The following is a 24,537-nucleotide window of genomic DNA, read 5'->3' on the forward strand; positions in this document are numbered from 1 at the left end:
TGATTAGACAGTAAACACTCAAGACTGAAGCGGGGAGAATGTTACTTCTTGACATGGGCCATCAATGGCTGACACGGCCGACACAGGACAAGTTCCTCGTCCATAAACATGCATATTGCATAATGTTGTTGCTGTTGGGCAGAAACCTCCATTTCTAACTTTTTGTGTTTTTTTTCGTAAATGAATGCCCTACTTGATACATGGGCAACTGGCAGCCCGGGGGCCACATGCGGCCCCCACCTTCACTAAATGCGGCCCGCAGGTTAATATGGGAATACTGATATAGTATTGATTTCAGCTGTTACAATTCCAAACATGCAAACATGACCCGCTTTAATTACTTCTAATTACTAATTACTTAGTCTTTTAGTAGCTTAATGACTAGTATTAAAGTTGTATTGTCTTTTTTATGTCCAATATATTTGTATTTAAGTTCATAAAGTTAACATAAGTATAACTAAATGCATTTGAAATTAAATACAAATTTTACTTTTCAGGATTCTAATTCAAAAATAGCAAAAAAAACTAAACAGGATTCCAATTCAAAAATAGCAGATCTACAAGCTCAAAACGCGTCGCACTGCGACGCGTTTTGAGCTTGTAGATCGGCTATTTTTGCTACTTTTGTGTGACATAACAGGCCCGACAGTATATGCAATGTGGCCCTCTGGAGTGAGTGTGGAAATATAGTGGCCCTGTCCATCATCAAAGTTGCCCACCCCTGCCCTACTTGATCATACTACGGCTTCACACAAAAGCATCAAAAGCAGCAGATCCACAAGCTCGAAACGCGGCGCGAAGCGATGCGTTTCGAGCTTGTGGATCTGCTACTTTTGATGCTTTTGAATTTGAATCCTGAAAAGTAACAGTTTTGGACATGTGAGGTTTCCACCCCGACAGAGACGATAACATCTCATAGAGCAGCCTCTTGCAGAATATTGTTTCCCAATATGTTTACAGTAAGTTGTTCAGCAGTAGTACACATTCATATTGAAATGTATTGTTGCTTGTAACTTCCCAGTCACACAGAGGGTGCACATTCTTCTGTCTGTTTTGCATTATTCATAGCTTTTTTTGCTGACTTTATGCCTGTTCACACACCCACTTTGTGACAACATCAAAACCATTTCTTAACCGCACGAACCCTATAGCGTCCCTATTCTGGGCATATAGGCATGTAGATGAACATTCGGCCAACATCTGCTCACAACAATGCATAGCTAAATGGGTAGAGAGGCCGTCTGGGAAGGGACTCCCTCTTTCTTTGGTGTTTCGCCCAGGTGGGTGTGGTTATATATGCCTATCCCTAACCCTGATTCTAACCTTAACCTCACTAAAACTTTGCCTAAACCTAACCCTAACCTTAACCTCACTAAAACTATGCCTAACCCTAACCTTAACCTCACTAAAACTATGCCTAACTCTACCCCTAAACTTAACCTCACAAAAACTGGGTTAGGGTTAGGGAACTATGCCTAAACCTAACCTCCAAAACACGGCCACCTGGTCGAAACACCGGGAAAAGATAGAGTCCGGTCTGGGAATGGATGTCCCCCATTTGTGCCCGGGCCTGACCTAGAGTAACCCCTAAGTGCTCCCTGTAGTGCTCCTAAAGAGCTAGGACAGGTTAAATACAGAGAGTATATTTCACGTCTGCAAAATGTACAGTGACAAAAGAAATACCATATTATTATTATGCTCACAATGCATCACAACACGATTCATTGTGAGCTTGTAGATTTGGTGTAGAGGGAAGAAAGGAGGGGACAAAGTACAGATCTCTGGGGGACTCCAGTCAAGGACGCACTGTATATAGGATTTAAGTGGTTAAAATGTGCATGCATGTTTGTATTTACCACCTTCACCGTAGCACCCCAAAATGTTTCAAAAATGTTGTCGCGAGGAGACACATTGTGAGCTTTGAGATCTATTTTCCAAAAAATAAAAAAATGTAATAAAAAATAAAATAGAAATGTGAGATTAGCTATTTTTAAATAGCCAAAGTATAAAATAGGGTTTAAGTTGTTATGGGGGAAAAAGGCCATACGTGGATTGAAATCATTTCAATTGCAAAACACAAGACAAGATAATGCAATGCCAGGTTCCTCCTTTATTACATAACATATTGAGCAACTTCCCAGTCAGAGGTTCAGACCTTGTTGTCACTGACACTTGATGCATGTCAGTCTAATAATAACACAAACTGTATGAATCAGTCCTAACTAATAGCAGCACTGTAATTGTTAAGTAATTCTCCTTGCATGTGTTAATTAATTCCACTGCAAACATAGGGGAGGGATGAAGTCATTTGCACTATTGTCAACAAAATACTGTACAGTACATGCTCGGTCCTCGGTCCTCACTCTGCCTCTCCAAGAATTGAAGTTGTTTGTTTTTATGAGTTTTATTTCTTCAGTTGTACATTTTTACATTTTTTGTTGTGCTGGCGTGGATCATGTTAAAACCTTTGTTTTTCTGCAAGCGCGCCTCCTGTTCCATTTTTTGGGCATTTTTCATGTTTTTTACTGACTTTGTGTCCGTTCTGTTCACACACACACTTTGTGACAACGTCAAAACTATCTCTTCACCACACGTGTCCCTATAGGCTCTATGCACAGCAGCCATATTAACACTTCCTTCACAGGTGTTACCAATGATACTAATGAAGGCTCTGTTCCATTTAGTGTAGCACAGTGGTTTCCACGACCCCCATAACTCTGAGAGTGTACAAATGGAACCACCCATTACATGGCCCATTACACACCCGTAAGGGGCTATTTGGAAGCCCATGAGGGTCCCTGGACCCCAACTTTAAACCCACTGGTCTAGCAGAGTGTTTCCAGTGATATGAGCCAACATGCAACAATATCAGCACCCTGACTCTGTTTGACCAGAATGGAACAGAGCCTTCATTAGCATCATTGGCAACACCTGTGAATGTCTTCATAATATGGCTGCTGTGAATAGAGCCTATTCTGGACATATATAGGCATCTAAGGCATGTAGGTGAACTTGAGAACTTTGAGAACCACTGATACACAGTACAGTGTGTTGGCCAGCTAGCGAAGCAAAGAGAGACACACGAGGCAGGTGAGGATAGCAGAATAAAAGGAGAGTGGAGCAGGGGATGATAGGACAGAGAAAAGAGGAGAGGAGAGAAGAGACACTAGACAAGGGACAGAGTGGTCTGTTTCCATGCCAAGAGAGAGAGTCTGGGACACAGCGTAGTACTGTGATAGTGTCAGTATCGCCCTACCTTGTCAGAATGCCTGCATTGTTACCCCGGCACGTGAATGTGAATGAAAAGTGTCACTTTACCGCTGACAGGGGCATCATGACAAGTGCTTATTATCGACAAAATGCTTAAAATACAAAATAGTGTCACAAGAGACATGTGGGGTTGTCTGTCTCGTGTGTGTGTGTGTGTGTGTGTGTGTGTGTGTGTGTGTGTGTGTGTGTGTGTGTGTGTGTGTGTGTGTGTTGAGGTTGGGTCTAGAGGCAGTGGTTCTCAAAGTGGGGGGGGGGGGGGGGGGGGGTCCCCAGCAAAAAGTAGTTAACATAGCATCACGTAATTTTAACCACTTTATCCATTTGTACGTTGGCTATTCAAAAATAGCAGATCTACAAGCTTGCAACGCATCACTTTGTGCCACACTGTTAACTTGTACATCTGTTGTTTTTCACGTCATTCAATTCGGGGGGCCCTCGAACATGAAAAGGTTTGAGAACCAACTGGTCTAGAGCAGGGGTCTTCAACGTTTTCCAGCCGAAGGACCCCCTAGGTGAAAGAGAGATGAAGCAGGGACCCCCCCCTCTACATACTGTATACAATTGTATTTTCATAGATTTCATAGAACACCAAACCACTTTGCCGAAAATAGCCGATCTACAAGCTCACAATGCCTCGTGCTGTGAGGCGTTGTGAGCTTGTAGATCTGCTATTTTTGGCATAAGTCATCTTCAGAATGGGGATAATAGGGTTGAAGTGGTTATTGTAAAAAAAAAAAAAAAGTCACACATCCAATCACGCAAAGATTTGTCTCTCTTTAGTAACTCTCAGGACCCCCTATAGGCTCTATTCACAGCAGCCATATTATGAAGACATTCACAGGTGTTACCAATGATACTAATGAAGGCTCTGTTCCATTCTGCTCAAACAGAGTCAGGGTGCTGACATTGTGCATGTTGGCTCACTGGAAACACTCTGTGACACTCTGCTACAGTTGGGGTCATGGGCTTCCAAATGGCCCCTTACAGGTGTGTAACTCTGAGAGTGTACAAATGGAACCAAATGGACCCGTAAGGGTCCATTTGGTTCCATTTGTACACTCTCAGAGTTATAGGGGTTGTGGAAACCACTGTGCTAGACTAAATGGAAAATCATTAGTATCATTTTTAACACCTGTGAAGGAAGTGATAATATGGCTGCTGTGCATAGAGCCTATTGAAGACCCCTGTTGAGAGAGCTATTTATATCCTATACAGTATAGTGGGGGAGCGAGCTGCGAGCATGTCTGTCTTTACTGGTGGGGAGAGTGTGGCGTGACATACGTGTGAAGTTGTGAGGCCATTCAACTGTTCAATGAAGTCAATGCTTCCTCAGAGAGCAGCGGTGGTGTAACTAAGAGAAAGGTGAAACATATCTCTGCATGGAGATGGAATGTCCGACTGTAATGCCAGTAAAAGTACAGCAGCATAACAACTTTCATTGTGGGCTTAGGGCATTGGTTTTCAAAGTGGGGTCCGGGGACCCCCAGGGGTCCTTGGCGGGGTACCAGGGGGTCCCCACTCCCCAGCTAAATAAGTGAATATAAAAAGGTCACAATCATTCGAACCACTTTGACCATTATTTTATACCTTGGCTACCGGTATTCAAAAATAGCAGATATACAATCTCATAGTGTGGCACCTGAGTGACTGATAGTTATAACTGACAGTTATTTGTATCCCATAGAAGTCAGCATGTCTGCTATGGAAGCATGTTGCACAGCGAAAATAGCCAATCTACAAGTCTACTCAGTCTAATCAGTCTAATCTACAAGTCTAATCAGTCTACTTGTAGATAGCCTGTTTTCACTGTGCAACATGCTTCTATAGCAGACATGCACTTCTAATGGAATCCAACTGACTGAAATCACCGGCTTCGAATGCTATCGATGCATTGAATGGTAGATTATCACGTTTTATCAGACCATTGAATGGGCGAGTAGGCGACATACGTTCATTGGGCGTAATCAGGAGCTGCTGACCTACTCTAGGCGGAGCAGTCCTCACAACATGGTTTTAGGATTCTGACTGTGCCTATCGGTATATAACTCCAACGGCACTGAGTAGGCTCAAATGAACGTCACAACGTTCGCGATGTATCATGTTTAATTATATAAATAAAACATGATAATCTCCCATACAATGCATTGATAGCATCCGAATGGTGTGTGAAATCAGTCGTGGGGGTGATTTGTATATCTGCTATTTTTGAGTAGCTTAGTATATAGTATATAGTATATAGTATACGTATAAAATAATAGTTAAAGTGGTTAAAATGATTGTGACTGCTATATTAACTACTTTTTCTGGGGATCTGCTATCTTCAAACATTTTAGTACTTTTACTTTTGGTACTTTGAGTACATTTTGATACCAATACTTGTGTCCTTTTACAGTACATTTTTAATTCCGGACTTTTACTTAGTAAAAGAGTACTTCTACATTGCGGTATTGATACTTTTACATAAGTAAAACATTTGAGTACTTTTTCCACCACCGCAGACTACACTAGTGCGTTGCTCCCAAAAAGCACGTAGCCCATGCAGTGCTTATTCCGTTGGTTCTCAATGGGACTGGAAAACCAGTTGATCCCGGTCTGAATCCGGTTGGAAACACAGCTTGAGTTTCAGGGACACCTCTACGTGCGCACAGGCCCTCACACAATGACCTGCTTGGAAAACAACACAATCAAGCCTCAAGCCTCAGCTGTTCTGTAGCCGCCAGTAGTCTTTCAAACCCGCAAGCTGTTGGCTCACTGCGATGAAAATAGCCAGGCATCACAGGCTCTCTCTCTGTGTGTGTGTGTGTGTGTGTGTGTGTGTGTGTGTGTGTGTGTGTGTGTGTGTGTGTGTGTGTGTGTGTGTGTGTGTGTGTGTGTGTGTGTGTGTGTGTGTGTGTGTGTGTGTGTGTGTGTGTGTGTGTGTGTACTTGTATTACCATACTTGTGAGGGCTGAGGGCCAAATGTCTCTACAACCACAAGTATAATAGAATTGGAGAAATGGACATCGTGAGGACATCCTAGTCCTCATAAGAGAAATGGTTGTTTTGCGGTTTAAAGATAATTTTAGCGCTAGGCTTTTACGATAGGCTCTATGCACAGCAGCCATATTAACACTTCCTTCACAGGTGTTACCAATGATACTAATTAAGGCTCTGTTCCATTTAGTGTAGCACAATGGTTTCCACAACCCCCATAACTCTGAGAGTGTACAAATAGAACCAAATGGACCCATACGGGTCCATTTGGTTCCATTTGTACACTCTCAGAGTTACACACCCGCAAGGGGCCATTTGGAAGCCCATGAGGGTCCCTGGACCCCAACTTTAGACCCACTGGTCGAGCAGAGTGTTTCCAGTGAGCCAACATGCAACAATATCAGCACCCTGACCCTGTTTGACCAGAATGGAACAGAGCCTTCATTAGTATCATTGGCAACACCTGTGAATGTCTTCATAATATGGCTGCTGTGAATAGAGCCTATTAGGAAAAATATTCAGGTTGGGGTTAGACATAGAGGTTAGGTTCAGGGGTTTGTAGTGTTCACGCACCGAAAATAGCCGATCAACAAGCTCACAGCATGTCGCAGCGCGACCCCTTGTGAGCTTGTAGATCGGCTATTTTCGGCTTCAGTTACTATTCTTTTTTTTATAGAATGCATAACAAGTAAGACGCGCGAACGCTGGATGCAAACGCAGCTCGAAAATATTGTGTATTTACGGACGTGTGTGTGTGTGTGTGTGTGTTTGTGTGTGTGTGTGTGTGGCAGCGGTGGCCTAGTGGTTAGAGGGGCGGCCTTGATACCGGAAGGTCCCTAGTTCGATTCCCCAATTCATCACATCAATCATGAATCACCGCTGAATAGCCCTTGAGCAAGGCTTCCATGCAGGGTCCGGCTGGAAACAAGCTTCGTGCTTAGTCCGACACCCTGGGTAAACAACAAACTTTGCTTTGCTTTGCTTTGCGTGTGTGTGTGTGTGTGTGTGTGTGTGTGTGTGTGTGTGTGTGTGTGTGTGTGTGTGTGTGTGTGTGTGTGTGTGTGTGTGTGTGTGTGTGTGTGTGTGTGTGTGTGTGTGTGTGTGTGTGTGTGTGTGTGTGTGTGTGTGTGTGTGTGTGTGTGTGTGTGTGTGTTTTGACTGTAGCTGAACTCTGGCGCACTCTGGCGGCTGCACACAGGCAGTGCACGCACGCACACAATATTGCACACAGAGCCGCAGAGACACACACACACAAGCCGAGCAGAGTTTCATAGTAAGCTCCACTTCTCCTTCCGCGTTCGCAAAAATCTCCATTTAAAATGTTGATGGCCTCACAAGTATGGTAACACAAACGTGTGTGTGTGTGTGTGTGTGTGTGTGTGTGTGTGTGTGTGTGTGTGTGTGTGTGTGTGTGTGTGTGTGTGTGTGTGTGTGTGTGTGTGTGTGTGAGTGAGTGAGTGAGTGAGTGAGTGAGTGAGTGAGTGAGTGAGTGAGTGAGTGAGTGAGTGAGTGAGTGAGTGAGTGAGTGAGTGTACTGTACACAGAAAATCTGCTGCTTGTTAGCTGCCAGCTACTTGACCCCTGTGTTGCCACCGTGCAGGCTAGCTCATGCTTTGTTTTTGGTAATGACCTTCACTTGCTCTCGTCTAAATGTCAAAGACAGAGCAGATTATATTTAAAGCGTGACTCTGCAGGAACCGGCCATCTAGAAGGGGTCTGTCTCGTCTGTGTCTGTCTGTCTGTCTGTCTTGTCTGTCTGTCTCACAAACTGCTGAACACTTCCAGTAGACCACATGGGTACCTCCACTATACACATTATGTCTTATACTATTTGAATATATTAATATAATATATTATTATGTTATAATCAAATTCAACGGGTCTCTGCTCTGGCTGAAGCCTTGTCCATTCATTGCTTAATCACTGGACAGTGTGGAGTAGACTACCACAGAGATGTGAGAAGGATTTCATCATCACATCAAAGCTGTTGTCTTAAGAGCAAGGGGTCTTCAACAAGGGGTCCGTCAAATCTGTGTGTGTGATAGGGACTTTACTATTACATTTTTTACATTAACCACTTGAACCCCTTGCATCCCTATTCTGGGGGGAACAAAAACAGCAGATCTACAAGCTCACAACGCGTCAGCGACGCGTTGTGAGCTTGTAGATCTGCTGTTTTCGAAGGATTTTTATACATTTGAAAACTTCTGCATAGTGAGTACTTTCTACTTTTGGTACTTTGAGTACATTTTGATGCCAACACTTTTGTACTTTTACTCAAGTACATATTGAATTCAGGACTTTTACTTAACAGAGTATTTCTACATTGCAGTATCGATACTTTTCCTTAAGTAAAAAACAACATGTACTTTTCCCACCACTGCCCACTTCTGATTCTACGTGCAATACGTGACACTTTTAGTGTGTGCAAAACACACTCTTTCAGTGTGATCATCAAAATAGGACAGACACTCCCATCCTCAATGAGTCATTTTCCATTTAGAATAGATCATAATAATGACAACTTACAAAGTACAACTTCACATAGAAATCAGGTAATATACAGTTATACACAATGCCTACAGTATAAAACTGTTTTTCCATTTAGATGTGTGCAAAGAGTTAGAATCAGATATGCCACATGCATGGCTTTGCATTGCAATCATGTTAGCCTTGGACCAAGATTCTGAACTTGCTAGTGCATCTCTACACAGTATTAGGGGAAAGTGTCCAAGATTACTGTCGCTCTGGTCCATAGTGTCAGAAGGAGTTCTAACGCTATGGACCAGAGTTACTATCATGGCAGTCTTTCTTGACCGTCTCCCAAACAGGGATTTGGGAAACTTATACGTTTAAGAAGTATAGTTAAAATAGCAGATCTACAAGCTGGCAACGTGTTGCGTCTTCTATTTTCAATAGTTTGAATCCAAATTAAATATCTGATATTGTGGATCAGATATTTATACTTGGATCTTGAGCTAAAAGCGTTTTGGAACCAGTGATATAAACGACAGCTCAACGGTGTGTTCCTGTTCAAGTGATCTGATCATCTCACAATAACAAGTTCGACATGAAGTAAAGAACTTCCACAGCGGCCATAACATCCTGATAGACGTTTTGTTCAGGCTTCACACACACACACACAGGCAGCACGTTGTCTAGCCGCTGTCTGCAACGACTTGATTCATTCTGATCCATGCAACGGGGATCAGCCTTGTAACACGAACCACAAACAGATCCATGATCAAAACATGATACACTCAAGTCACAGTATAAAAACACCAACATGCTAAACACATGCATGTTTTTCCACCTGTCAAACACGTACCAGCTGTTTGTTGTTGTTGTTGTTGTTGTTGTTGTTCGCCCTTCAATCTGCTGCTTGTTTTGCACACAACTCTTTCCAGCGAGCTGAAGAAGGGGGGTGGGGTCGATCACTGCTGCAGTGTTGATCTATTATTAATATTATTTAACAACACACTAAATCATATTAATGAGAGGATAGATACCAACATTTGGGTATGTTTCCTCCCCCACAGCTCGCCCTTGACTCAGTGTGTTTCGTCCCCAAACTGTTGCGATCCCTCTGTCCTCCACCACGAGGACACTGACACTGAGAGGAGAGAAGTTACTAACTTCACTCAGCAACCCAGAGCCGTACCTGATTAAAGTTACATCATTACAATGTGCAGCCCTGTTTTTGATTGCTTGATTGCTTGATTGCTTGATTGCTTGATTGATTGATTGATTGAATACTTTAGTAACAGTTTGCAAATAGTACAGCGGTAAGATTATACAATGATGCTAAAAGGATAACACAACTAGAAAAAGTGCTCCCCGGAGCACATAGTCCAGGGGCCAGGCCATATTTTGGTACCACCTAAGGTGACCGTAAAGTTTTTGTATTTTTGTCTTCCTACATGTCTCTAGTTTATATTTTGGTATGATAACCCTTCCAATCTTGTAGCTTAATGGCAGTTATCACTACCTACCGGCTAATGTATCCGGTAGGAGACAAAAAGTAGAATCTTTGTGTCTCCTACCGGAAATACACCCGGGCATCAAATTATTGCGACAAAAAACTAAATATATCCATGTATTCAAGGCTTCATGGGGTGTGCAATTGATAGAAAATATATTTTTTGGGTGAACTCCTCCTTTAAGTTTCCCAGGGGGACTCTCTACCCATTCAGCTATGACCACCCTAGACCGAGGGAGGGTCAACTTTTACAAGCTTATGGAAAGCAGTCTTTTTGCAAACACCAAAAATCTGAGAAGTTATCAATTGCACACCCCATGAAGCCTTGAATACATGGATATATTTTGTTTTCTGTCGCAATAATTTGATGCCCGGGTGTATTTCCGGTAGGAGACACAAAGATTCTACTTTGTGTCTCCTACCGGATACATTAGCCGGTAGGTAGTGATAACTACCATTAAGCTACAAGATTGGAAGGGTTATCATACCAAAATATAAACTAGAGACATGTAGGAAGACAAAAATACAAAAACTTTACGGTCACCTTAGGTGGTACCAATTTGTGAAAATATCAGTGTTGGCCCCTGGACTAACAGGTCAGGGGGAGAGATTTGTCTCAAAAGTATTTGTGAATCCAATACCAAGATGCACAAATATTCCATGATTTACAAATGTGTTTCCATGATTCACAAATGTGTTTTGAAATCTGCAAACACAAGTTATTTATTTGTGACTTTTGTAAATATGAATTTGTAATTTTTACACAAATGTATTATACTTGTGTGTGCATTTATCATAAAATATCATTTGCAAATCATCAATTCTGCGTGTCAATTGTTGAGTCTGCATTTGTGAGTAGACCAACACACGCATGCATTTCTTTTCCCTATTACATCATTTTGAGACAAACGTCATGCTTTTTAAGAACATTTTTACAAATGTATTTTCCTATCTGCAAACTTACATGTAACTTGTAACTTGGCATTTAAATACATATGCTATGATTTGTACAAATATATGACTAATAATTTATACTTGCAGGCGCATCATAAAATATCATCTGTATCATCAATTCTGCGTGTGAATTGTTGAATATGCATTTGTGAGTACACCATCACGTGTATTCAGTTTTGAGACAAGCTTCACACTCTTCTGGTGAGATTCACTCACACATACCTCCAGATCCACACGTGTGCTTGTACTGCCCCACCCCCACTCCATGGCAATTACAGCCAGGTGGGCACTGCCACTGATCAGTTAGACAGGAGGGATTTCAGATTTTTTTTTATTTGGGGGTAAAAGTTGGGATGCTGACTATTTTACATAATTCAAGGCTGCTGAATCTGAATAATATGGTTCCCATACAATTTTTTTTTTTTTTATTCTTCTAATTTGCATAAAAAATGGCTGCCAATGTTGAACAATTTCAACAAGGCAAGCAAAACTGAAAAATAAAGTGTCTATATCTATGTTCTGACGGTCAGACAATGTGTGTACGGTATTTGTAATGTAATTAGTGGTAAGCCTACTCCTAAATATGCAAATAGAGGCCACCATTACAGAAAACTGTTTAGTACTCAAAAAAGTGATCCATATGCACCCCCCTTATTTTCTTCTGTATTTCTGTATCTTCTGTATCTGTATTTTTGTGTGCACTTCAGACAGTTGCTTGATTCAATATTTAGACATTTAATGTTAATTTAATCAGTTGCAGGTGTTCATGCTACATACATACATACATACATACATGCATACTGTACAATACATACAGTACATACATACATACATAGGATCAGCACCAAACTTGGCACAGACACTAGTCAGGGGTCTGCCATCAGAATAGCCACACCAGGGGCCACGTGTGGCCCTCAGGGGCCACATCAGGGGCCCCCGGGGTTCCACAGGTGCACCGTTGCCACCAATCTGCACCAAACTTGGCACAAACACTGTTCAGGGGTCTGCCATGACAATAGTCACACCAGGGGCCGCCAATGTATTTTACCTTTTGTAACTACGTGTCTTTGTGACAGTAGTATTTTCATGCTGGCATACCTGAAGATTTGTACAGGGCAAGGTTCGAGCCAGAAAATGACATGAGACGTGAAACTCCACATTAGCCAAGAAGAGACAGACATGGACCACCCGTGATTATGCCATGAAAAACAGTTCACTCAATGACTTGGTGACCTAAGATGACACGTCGATGTAGTTGACAGCAGTTACTGGGAAGTAGGAGGTAAATAACTTCCACAGAAAAGGGAATAGAATCGCAAGTGTAGTAGCAGATTGCCTTAGTTATCATTATTAGGAAATGTGCCCATGTAATAGGGTGTGTCTGATCACTAATACATACATTACATTACATTACATTACATTACAGTCATTTAGCAGACGCTTTTATCCAAAGCGACTTACAATAAGTGTATTCAACATAGGTAGGGAACGAAAACTACTAATCACCAGAAGTTTTAAGTACATTTCCTGCAAAAACAAGCAACCAAGAGTATACCTAGCGCTAAGGTAAAAGTGCAATATATCAGCTACCTACTTTCTTAAACAGATGAGACAAAAATGGCAAAATCAAATGAGCACGAGCTAAAACAAATAAGTGTATTGACTAAACAAGATCCAATAAAACAATACAAAAATAAAACAAGAGTTCGTACAACTAGTTAACAACAAGTAGGCCAGGCAAAGAGGAAGGATAGTGTTTCCTGAAGAGGTGGGTTTTCAGCCTGCGGCGAAAGATGGGCAGTGACTCTGCTGTCCTGACATCAGTGGGAAGTTCATTCCACCACTGTGGGGCCAGAACAGAAAAAAGTCGTGACCGTGTCGATCGACCAGAAGGACCGTTGAGTGGCGAGGGAGTCAGTCGCCCCGAGGTGGCAGACCGGAGTGGTCGGGCAGGGGTGTGGGCATTGACCAAAACCCGGAGGTAAGAAGGAGCTGTTCCTTTCACTGCTCTATAGGCTAGCACCAGGGTTTTAAACTGAATGCGAGCTGCTACGGGGAGCCAGTGCAGAGAACGGAGAAGGATAGTTGTGTGGGAGAACTTGGGGCGGTTGAACACCAGACGAGCCGCAGCTTTCTGAACAAGCTCCAGAGGTCTGATGGCTGATGCCGGAGCACCAGCAAGGAGGGAGTTGCAGTAGTCCAGGCGGGAGATGACAAGAGCCTGGATGAGCACCTGGGCTGTTTTCTCCGTGAGGAAGGGGCGAATCCTCCTGATGTTGTAGAGGAGGAATCTGCAGGACCGTGTCACTGATGCGATGTTAGCCGAGAACGACAGTTGATCGTCTAGGGTCACACCCAGATTCTTCGCAGTCCGAGTTGACGTCACCACAGCATTCTCAATGGTGATGGCCATGTCTCGGTGAGGACAGCCCTTCCCCGGGATGAACATCAGCTCGGTCTTGTCCAGGTTGAGCTTCAGGTGGTTCGTCGACATCCACTCCGAGATGTCAGCCAGACAAGCAGCAATGCGTGCCTCCACTTGTGTGTCAGAGGGGGGGAATGAGAGGATCAGCTGGGTGTCATCGGCATAGCAGTGGTAGGAAAAGCCATGGGAGTGGATGACAGCACCAAGAGATGTAGTGTAGAGAGAGAAAAGAAGAGGACCCAGAACCGAGCCTTGGGGAACCCCAGTAGTGAGCCTGTGTGGTTCTGACACAGACCCTCTCAGCATCACCTGGTAGGAGCGACCCGTCAGGTAGGATGCAAACAGGGAGAGTGCAGAGCCTGAGACACCCATCCCCTCGAGGGTGGAGAGGAGGATCTGGTGGTTCACTGTGTCGAACGCTGCAGACAGGTCCAGGAGTATCAGGACGGAGGAGAGAGAGTTCGCTCTAGCGGCATGGAGCGACTCCGTCACTGCCAGGAGGGCAGTCTCTGTCGAGTGACCCACTTTGAACCCCGACTGGTTGGAGTCCAGGAGGTTGTTCTGGTGGAGCATAAATCAATATGAGTTTGGTTCCTCAATTGTTGTTTGTCAATCTTTTTGAGCTGACCCCATGTCCAGGTGACCTTTAGTCTAGTTATCTCCCATCATCACTCTAAACTAAAGGGTAATGTTTCAACCAAACTGAAATGCAGATGTCCTTTGTTAACATAAAACAATCAGTCATGATTAATTCCACATTTCTATAAAGAATACATCAAATGGATGCAACTGCTAAAATAACCTGACTCCGCCAGATGGGGAAAGTATGTGACGCAGGCTTCTTCTTTCTGACGGAGTCAGGTTACTCCTAAAAGGCCTCACAGTGGATTTGTTTCTATTATAATAAACAATTAATTCCATCACTCATAGTATAAGCATCAGATTTCCTCCATTTCATTATCAGATGTTGTACACATACATATCTTTTAGTTAGTTTCATACTTCAGCATGATCGATACTGTTGATTAAATTACATTATTCAAATAATCATAATTGTCATCATGTCCAGCATTAGATCTGCCACTCTGCTTCATTTCAGTCAAGATCCTCCCATATGCGTGTGTGTCTGTATCACAGCATTCGTGCCTCACACCCAATCTATGTGTGTGCGTGTGCCTGTGTGTATTGCAGCAGCGTCGTGCCCCCACACCCAAAGCAATCTTTGTGTGCGCGTATGCCTGTGTGTGTTGTAATCTGCTTTCTCCAGCCCAATGTACAGTACTCATCTATTTCTTCATTTCTTCATCCTGTTTGCCACTGAGTGACCAGTACTGTAGACATCTCCTGTGTCATACGAGGTACCTTTCGCGTCCAGTAACCAGTAACTTTTTGTGTGTTGTATTGCAGTAACATCCTGTCCCCAAGATGTTTGGGGAGCTTTACTCACAGCATTATTCAGTAAAGTGATTTGATTCATTCTTCATCATTGTAAGCTTATAAGCAAGGTTTATGATCCCCGCTGTGCTTTACTCTTTCCTATTAATTCTTCTCTTCTTTGACCATCGTATAGTAGGCCTAATAGGCAGACATGGAGACCATTATCACCTGCCCTGGCCTGGGATTTGCCATAAGGGATCCAAGGTACCCAAGGTTAAGGGAAGCAGGGTTGAAAGACTGATCTGAAAGCCATGTCTTTTGACACATAATCTCTCAAGAACAGATTCCGACCTGCGGTGGAATCTGTCGGAGCGGTTCGTCCTAACCAGTGCGCATTGGATACAAGTGGGCGTGCCTTCAGATCAGGAAGTGGGCCGCGCTTTACCCAATCAAATGTAGTGGGCGGGATTCACGTGTCCATCCACCATGATCCACCCTCCCCCCCTCGAAACTAGCCGAAACTAATTTAACAATAGCGTCCTCGGAGCGGACAAAACCACGGAAAGATATTCACATTTTAAATTACTCTTTCATCATAGAAACAAGTGGGCTTATAACCAAAACCATCCATGTTCTCTGGGAGAAGTGGTGTTAGTGTTCCGTGTAGAAATATTGTTAGTGGGAATGAAAACATGGTCGCACCAACCGGAAGTGATGCGCTATAGGCAGACATGAAACCGGTGTTTCCCTGCGCTCTAGTCTAACATTATACTCCTGCCAGACTCCACAGAATATCAGAAAAGCAGAGGTCGCTGTTTTTCATTTTCTGTGGGGTCTGGCTACGCGAGACTATTTGACACATAATGGGAACGGATATTCTTTATAAAGTGAACTACATTTAACCACTTAAACTATGGTTGACCGGAGGCCCTTGGGGCTTTATAATAGTGTCTTTTCCCTGGTGTTAGGTAGGACAACTAACAGGTTGACAAGTAGCCTTTCCTGAAGCTCCTACGCCCAATATCTCCCCTGCCAAGTGGGGATTCCCTCTTGGCTCCCATGCGGAAGACCCAGGTTCAAATCCTGGGTCTTACAGTTTTAATAACCACTTGAATCTTAGCATTCCTATTCAGGGGCAAATAGTGAACATCTGATCTACAAGTTCACAACGTGTCTCAACGTGTCACAAGTAACGTTATCATGCATGGTGTGAGCTTGTAGATCGGCCATTTTCGGTTATTTGGTGTTCAGAGAAAACAGGAGGGCCAATTATAGAGCCCTGGGGAATTGGTCAAATAAGGATATGGTTTAAGTTGTTTCCACATCAGGAGAGGACATAAAACGTGGGATTACAGCTTTATTTTGGGGGGTTGGAGGGGGTGATATTATTCAAGTCTCTTGCATGAACAAAAATGATGTTGCACGTACAGTAACACTGTAAAATTGTGGATTTCATAGATATTAGTAAGGTTGTGATGTCTATTTGCACAGCTCCTGTGGACAGATTTATTTATTTTTTACAATTTGTATTACAATCTAGGTAGCTGGCTAGCAGTTTGTATGTTAAAGCGGCACTATGTAACTTTTTTTAATGAATAGAATGCAATTCTGTCCAATCTGTATGGTAGAGTACTATGTTAATACAATATAACTTATACAATTGGGGCGGTTGTATTTTGTCTCCCTGCTCTTCTATTGAGACAAAAGGTCATGGCTCACCTAGACACGAATTTTGACCTGCTAGTCAAGATTAAATGTATCCCCTGAGCAAGCCGGCAGGCTATATTAGCTCAATGGTAAAAAATGTCAGCGCTTTACCAAACCATTCAGGATTGGAAAATATAGATGACTCGATTTTCACCCTGCTATGTGGCGCTCAAATCGAGTCCTATCGCGCTGATCAGAGCAATGGTCACCGAGTTATGGCCATTTGAAATGTTTGACACTGCTATAACACTGCTGCAGTGTAGTGCCATGTGTGCAAACGATTTACATTTTTGTGTGACTATTGTCATGGCAGATCCCCGACCAGTAGTGATGCGCGGGTTGACCCGTGACCCGCGGGTCCCGCGGGTCAACCCGCGGCGCGGGCGGACCGTCAAGATTTCAGAGGCAATTATGCGGGTTGCGGGTGTTGCGGGTCATCAACACCACAATCACACGCAAAAAAAAATCACATTTAAGCCTATTATTAATATTAATATTTGGATAAAACTACCATTAAAACCCATCATAATTATTTAACGCCTGGTGTGCTTTGTCTCACAGCGCTGCAGTTATCCCATAGATCAGCCCATTCTTCGTACCATGGTGTTGCGCGTTGAAAATATCAGACCTACAAGCTCACAGCACGTCGCAACGCGCAGCGTTGTGAGCTTGTATGTCCGCTATTTTCGATACGCAACAACACCGCCATACGGCGAAGCACAAATGAAGCTTTACACAGCTGCATCTCCTCCTAATCAGTGCTGCGTACGGGTGGTTCGCTCGGGTGTAATGATAAGCAGAACTGGGGTCCCGAAGTGAATATGAACCAAGCCGGACCCACTTAACGATAATAAAACCCGTCAAAACCAGAACTCGTATGGGTCGTGGATATTATACAAGCAAGCACAGTTACTGTCTGCAATGGATAAAGTCTTACTGGTGAAAGTTGGTGACACACACATTACAGGCAACTAAAGGCAAGTAATCAACCTCCCTTGCGCCATCATTCATGTATAACATTAACAAAACTAAACACAAGCTGTAGGTTTTGCATATTAAGGTTGCTAGATGTAAAGGCCAAAACATATATTAATTTGTTTATAGGCTCTACTGATGTGCGATGTAGGCTACGGTGTCGCGCAGCAGTTCACTCACACTCACTCATGAATGATTATCTTTTTTTTTTTTTTCATCGCGGGTCGCGGGGCGGGTCGAGCCGTTGATTTATACATTGAGGCGGGTCGCGGGTTGAGGCGGGTTTGGTTCCGTGGCGGGGCGGGGCGGGGCGGGTCACGAAAAAACCCGACCCGCGCATCACTACCGACCAGTGTTTGTGCCATGTTTTTTTGTTCAACTTCCCAACGTATACCCCCAAATACCTATTTTTTTCTGAAATCCCTCCTGTCTAACTGATCCCTCCTGATAGGTGGCAGTGCCCACCTGGCTGTAATTGCCATGGGGTGGGGGTGGGGCAGTCCAAACATACATTTGGATCTGCAGGTAATTGTGAGTGAATCTCACCAAAGGTAGTCCATGAGCCAGACAAGATTTCATTATCGAAAGAGTGGGCAAAACCATACCTACTGTATATTAAATTGTTCATAGGGTCAATATAAGTAAATAAATATATGATAACCTTTCCACAGGAGCAGCTTTTTCATATTTATCACATATTTTGTTATTTTCCCCATACGTAGGCTACATGACAGGTGAAAAAAATGACAACATTTAATATAATAGTTATCATAATGAAACTTCCCCAGTTGATTACTTACATGAAGACAATGATTTATCGTATTACAAGTTTTCTGAAATTGTATAATATGAGGAGTTGTGAGCCTGTAGATCAGCTATTTTCACCATTTTAATTTACACAACTAAAAAAAACACCGTATGCTTCCCATTGACCAAACCCTTGTTATGTACGGCTCTGGGCAGTGAGCTACTGTCCCGCCCACTCAACGTTTCTATTGGTTCAAATTGATATCAACAACGAGGCGTCTGTTGACAAGAGGCGGTAGCTAAAAGCGTGACTTCTCATTGGTCAATGTCACAGTCAAAACAGTTTGTTCGATGACAGACTGGAATCGGTTGGCTTTCAGTGGTGGAAAAAGTATTCAAATATTTTTTTACTTAAGTGAAAGTTTCAATACTGCAATGTAGAAATAGTCTGTTACAAGTAAAACTTGACTCATAAGTTCAACATGATAGTATTGATACTTTTACTTAAGTAAAAACATGTTGTGTACTTTTTCCACCACTGGTTTATGACACTTGTTTAACTGCTCCATTCCTAAACCAACCCACTGAGGTGAGTTTGAACAAACATTCCTGTACAAACAGGACAAACTGGCTCAAATGCTGAAATCTGTGTATGTGCTGCCATCTGCCGTTCATATGACAACGTGGCAGCACCTACTTATTTAGTGTAGTCTGGTGTTTTATATTTGTAACACAGGACCAAGTTTAAAACATACCATGGCCAGTGGTGGAAAGTAACTAAGTACATTTACTCAAGTACTGTACTTAAGTGCAATTGTGAGGTATTTTTTTCTTTACTGGTCGGAGTGTTTCCAATTTTCAATACTTTTACTTCTACTCCACTACATTTCAGAGGCAAATATTGTACTTTTATTCCACTACAATTATTTGAAAACTTTAGTTACTAGTTACCTGGCAGGTATAAATCATTGTATTATAAAACATGCATTAACCTATTTAGCTATTTTATACATAGGCTATTTGATACAATTATTATACATAGGCTCACATTGTGAGCTTGAAGAAACTGATAATGGCAATCCGAAACATTATAGTTGTAACGATATATCTAAGGTATTGTTCTCACGATCACAAATGATTTGTGTGCCTTTATGGAAGCAAAACAAATGCATTTCAGCTTCACATTTAAAGGCAAAGGATCTAATAGCATTAATAGTTATAATTATTTTCACACAGAGATAATCAGCTTTGCTCAAGAATATTTTGGAGGCTAATTTAAATATGATCTCAATCCAATGTGGATTAAAACAATGAATACATTGTGGGAGCATGTATCTGAAACTGTATATTGTTAGAATTATTTATGTGTCATTTTGTTTTCTAATGTGCATGATGCAACTGTGCATTATTGTTTTTCTGCTGTAATCAAGGGATCATTTAGAACAGCTGCTTTGATTAGGTACAGGTGTGATTATAGTCCTGTTGTATATAACGAGCCAGGCACATTTTTAGTTTGAATAAATGAAGAAAATGTACTTTGGAAGTGGACAGTGGACTCTATTCTTTTAGAAACATGTACGATCAGTTTAGGGATTTTGGCACCTACATACATAATAACTAAACAAATTGATAAATAAAAGGCCTACCTTTGGCCTGGTAGACTGCAGTGTAAGTTAAACAAATTGAGGGTTTGGGTTGAAGCTGTTTCAGACTGGACTAATCAAGTTATTTCATGTTAGGCCAGCTAATAAGGTTGAGCTGTGCTCGTGATGTGATTGAGCGAGAACAGGCTTATTAAAACATACCAACACCAGTCATGTGACGATGGCCCACAGCAAGTAGGCTTATTAAACACACACCAATGAACCTTGTACCAGAGGCTCTTAAAATTTTCAGTTTTTTTCTCAGACATTTTCATGATATTGCAATGTATTTTGGTCTCAGCTGACCCCCATCTGAAAATATTTTGTTGTGACCCCCACAAGAGAAGATTTGGGTAATTTCTTTCTAAATTATTCAGCATTTTTCAAAAAAAAATAGCAGATCTACAAGGCACACACACAGAACCAAGAGCGAAAACATAACCTCCGCCCCGGTCATTCCGGCCTGGCGTAGATAATTAAGTAGCACAAAAAAAGTAAAAACAAAAAACATTCGTCTTTGTTCTTCTTCCTCTTCTTTTTGTGAGACAGCACATAAACTCAAATAAACAACAGCAAATGAATCAGAGCCCTGCTCTCCCCCTCTCTCCATCTGCTCCTCTTCCTTCACTTCCTCTCCATCAGTCGGATGTTGTTATTGTGGCCAGGTGTGATTTGAATAGCAAATGGCCTTTATGCAAACGCAAGTTGACCCAAGATGAAAAAAAAGAAAAGAAAAATAGGGTTTCCTCAAGCAAGTGAATTCAATATCGGCGTGTGCAGATATATAGATAGATAGATAGATAACTGAAGCATTTTGGTCTTATAACATAACTTTATGATCAGTTCACAAATATAATATTGCAATGATCAGGAGAACTGGCATCTGTTCCTCTCCACCTGTGTAGCCATACATGCATTATGTTTAAAGGTACAATGCAAATAAATACAGAGGACACAAAAAATAAAAATAAAATCCAGATAGATCCAACTAGAATGCAACTAGAATGCAAAGGAACAGTAAGTGCACATCAGAGAACATCATCAAAAGCCTAAAAGCCTAATTTACACTTGAAATGCTAGATTTACAAGCTAACCAATAAATTAGGCTCGAGTACTAGACGGTGAACTATGGTTGGTAATAGTTAGAAAGGCACGTGTGGAAGTACAATCTGTTTAATATTTTCATTATCTACTATCACTGCAAATAATGAGATACACACTCTTAAAGGAATGCCGAAGCATTTTGAATATGTTGTCTATTGTATTTATTTCCCTAGCCAGAATAGACCTGTCACAACATCCTAAACAATGTTTTGTCCTTCATTATACTAAATATGGCTAATTATCATTGCTAGTCATTTAATTAAAACAAAGGAGCATTGATAGCTGAAAAGCTATAGTTCACAGGCTTGAGTATTTTATGGCTTGAGTAGCCATAAAATTATTTGAATGAAGAATGCTAATGAGGCCAATATTTTGTCGATGTTTTTCTTTTTTTTGTTTGTTTGTTTCTTTTGTTCTGTGCTGAACGTAACCACTGTGAACCTGGCATCCCTATTTTGGTGAAAAATTCAAATGTTTTCACAATTTTTGGAAAAATAGCAGATCAAGCTCACAACCTGTGGCGATGTGATGCGTTGTGAGCTTGAAGGTTGGCTATTTTTTTTTAAACAGCGTAAGTATAAAATTGGGCTTAATGGCTTAAGTGGCAATACGACTAACTGGTGAATAATGACAACAGACTATTCAAAATGTTACGGTATCCCGGATCAACTAACACGAGAGGCAACGCAATAAAATGTTATAAATAATAATGGAATGAATTACAAATTAAAAGCAAACTGTCAGAAGGTAACACATGTGCATCAATTTAAAAGTAACAACAAAATAAAAAGAACATTTAAGACATTTGAACGCTAAGAACAAAATCCCAAAACAAAAACAGTAGGAACATTATTATCAGTTGTCTTACTTGGCTTTGTAACATCAAGGCACCATATAGCTTAAATAATGTCATTGACAGCATTGTTCATGGCAACAACTGGTCCACTAAGTCTATGAACATTACAATAAAGTTATAAGAAAAAACTCCCAACCTAAACATTGAAGAACCAAAATTACATTGTTAACAGTCACAGCTAAATGTAACCATAAAGGGCTGTTCACACTGAGCCCTATAACTATAACTATAACTATAACAAACAAATGTAGTTTTTAAAAAAGTCAAGTGGATGGCAGAATTCACACCAACTATAAAAACAATACAATGGCGAAGGATAGAGTTATAGTTATCGTTATAGTTATAGTGCTCAGCGTGAACAGCCCTTAAAGGAGTAGTTCACCCAAAACTTACTTTCTATTAATTACACACCCCATGAAGCCTTGAATTCATGGAGTTTTTTTTAGTTTTTGCCACATCCCCAAGCAAATAATTTGATGACCGGGTGGCTGGTCAGTAGTAAAAACAAAAAAAATCAAGGCTTCATGGGGTGTGTAATTGATAGAAAATAAGATTTTTGGGGGGGGGTGAATTACTCCTTTAAGAGTTTGGTCAAAATGTTGCTTGCAGCATCACGTTCATGCATCAGCCTCATGCCACATAACTCAGATGTGATTGGCTGGGTTAGGGTGAGCTTTATAGGCATACGTTATACTGTAGTAGAACATGCTGTTTTTTTATGCTGGAACATTTATGTTTTTTAGCCCTCTGCCTACTGCTGCTGCTGTTTGTCACATAATATAAGAGAAGAAAATGAACCAGGGGGGGGGGGGGGGGGGGGGGGGGCTATGGATGGAATCCATGAAAACAGATAAATGCATTCATCTAGTCTAGCGGTTCCCAAACTTTTTTTTCCCCAAACTAGCGAAAATAGCAGATCTACACAAGCACACAACGTGACGTGTTGTGAGCTTGTAAATCTACTATTTCCACTACTTCTTAAAACAATTCAAATAATAAAAAAAACATGAAATTCCTTTGATTAAAGTATTTATAAATTAGTTACTTTGAAAGATTTTTGAATTTTGTTTTTATTTCTGAAATGTTTTTGAAATAGTAAAAAAAAAATGTTGGAAACGAAGATAAAAAGGGGGTAAAAAATGTGTCCCGAGACCCAGTGTTTGGGAAACACTGATCTACTCGAATAAAAATGCAGTTATAGGTTCTGTTGTTATCCAAGAGAAAAGAAGTTACGCTTACACCGTATACTAATCACTAAACAAATGTGGTCAAGTTGATCTATGTTATAGAAGAGCCAGGAAAGCAAGAATTCCCGCCGTAGAGGAATGAGAGGTGTGTCGTGTCCCAGATTCCTTCCCGCCACCGTGGCTATTAGCCTGGGGTTTGATTCCTCTGTGGTGCCTCCGACTTGGCCGGGTGCTCCTATAAACTAAAGGGGTCTTCAAACGTTTTTCAGGCCAAGGACCCCCTAGCCGAGAGAGAAAGATGAAGCAGGGACCCCCTCTGTATTGTATAAAATTGTGTTTCAGATGAAAGTTTTTTTTTTTTTTACTTGGTCTGCTCTTTTTTCCCTCTACTCCTATACCACTTTGCCAAAAATAGCGAATCTACTGTACAAGATCTACAAGCTCAAGCACGCAAGGCGTTGTGAGCTTGTAGATCTGCTATTTTTGGCTAAAGTTCTCCTCAGAAAAGGGATGCTAGAGTTCAAGTGGTTCATGTAAAAAAAAAAATCATATCACACAAAGATTTTGGCAGCCCCCCCCCCCCCTGTAGTAACTCTACAACCCCCCTGTTGAAGACCCCTGAACTAAATAGGCTCTATGCATAGCAGCCATATTGGAAAGAAATTGGGCCTCTTCTTACTTCCTTCACAGGTGTTACCAATGATACTAATGAAGGCTCTGTTCCATTCTGGTCAGGGAGCTGATATCGTGCATGTTGTCTCACTAACACTCCATTTTGGTTCCCAAATGGCCCCTTATGGTGGGTGTATAACTCTGAGAGTGTACAAAAATGGAACCAAATGGACCCGTAAGGGTCCATTTGGTTCCATTTGTACACTCTCAGAGTTATGGGGGTCCTTGAAAATAAACCACTATGCCACACTAAATGGAACAGAGCCTTAATTAGTATTATTGGTAACACCTGTAAAGGAAGGGCAGGGGCCCAATTCATTCCCAATATGGCTGCTGTGCATAGAGCCTATTGTCAGTGTTCTCTGGTGGGAAGTGAGCAAGGGGAAAGGTTGAGGCACACAACACAGCAAAAGTAACCTAAGTAAAGTAGAAAAGCTCAAAGATTCTACGCTGAAAATGAACGTGAACGATGGGTCCTAAATGACGGTAAGATGAGAGAGAGGGGGGGGGGGGGGGGGTGTCAAGGCTTAAAATTCACAGTAAATCAGAAAATGTCCAGACGGTTAAACCTAAGACGGCAGGATAGTTTGGGAGGGGGGTGGCCCGTTGGATGGAGTGGGCAAGGCGTTAAAAGTGAATTATACTTCGTAGTATATGACGGAGTATAA

At 41.8% G+C, this 24,537-nt stretch overlaps 1 protein-coding gene across 3 annotated transcripts in view; it reads right to left on the bottom strand.

Moving 5' to 3' along the window:
* coq8aa (coenzyme Q8A-a) overlaps positions 1 to 9,833 on the bottom strand; it is a 40,278-nt gene extending 30,445 nt beyond the window's left edge. For all 3 annotated transcript variants that reach the window (XR_014602504.1, XM_084081574.1, XM_084081575.1), the window contains exon 1: positions 9,572 to 9,833. The gene's annotated coding sequence lies outside the window, so the exon portion shown is untranslated. The remainder of the gene's footprint in view (positions 1 to 9,571) is intronic.
* Between the last annotated feature and the right edge of the window lie 14,704 nt (positions 9,834 to 24,537).

This window comes from Gymnoscopelus microlampas (assembly GCF_963454915.1).
Source record: "Gymnoscopelus microlampas genome assembly, chromosome: 16".
NCBI classification, from domain to species: domain Eukaryota; kingdom Metazoa; phylum Chordata; class Actinopteri; order Myctophiformes; family Myctophidae; genus Gymnoscopelus; species Gymnoscopelus microlampas.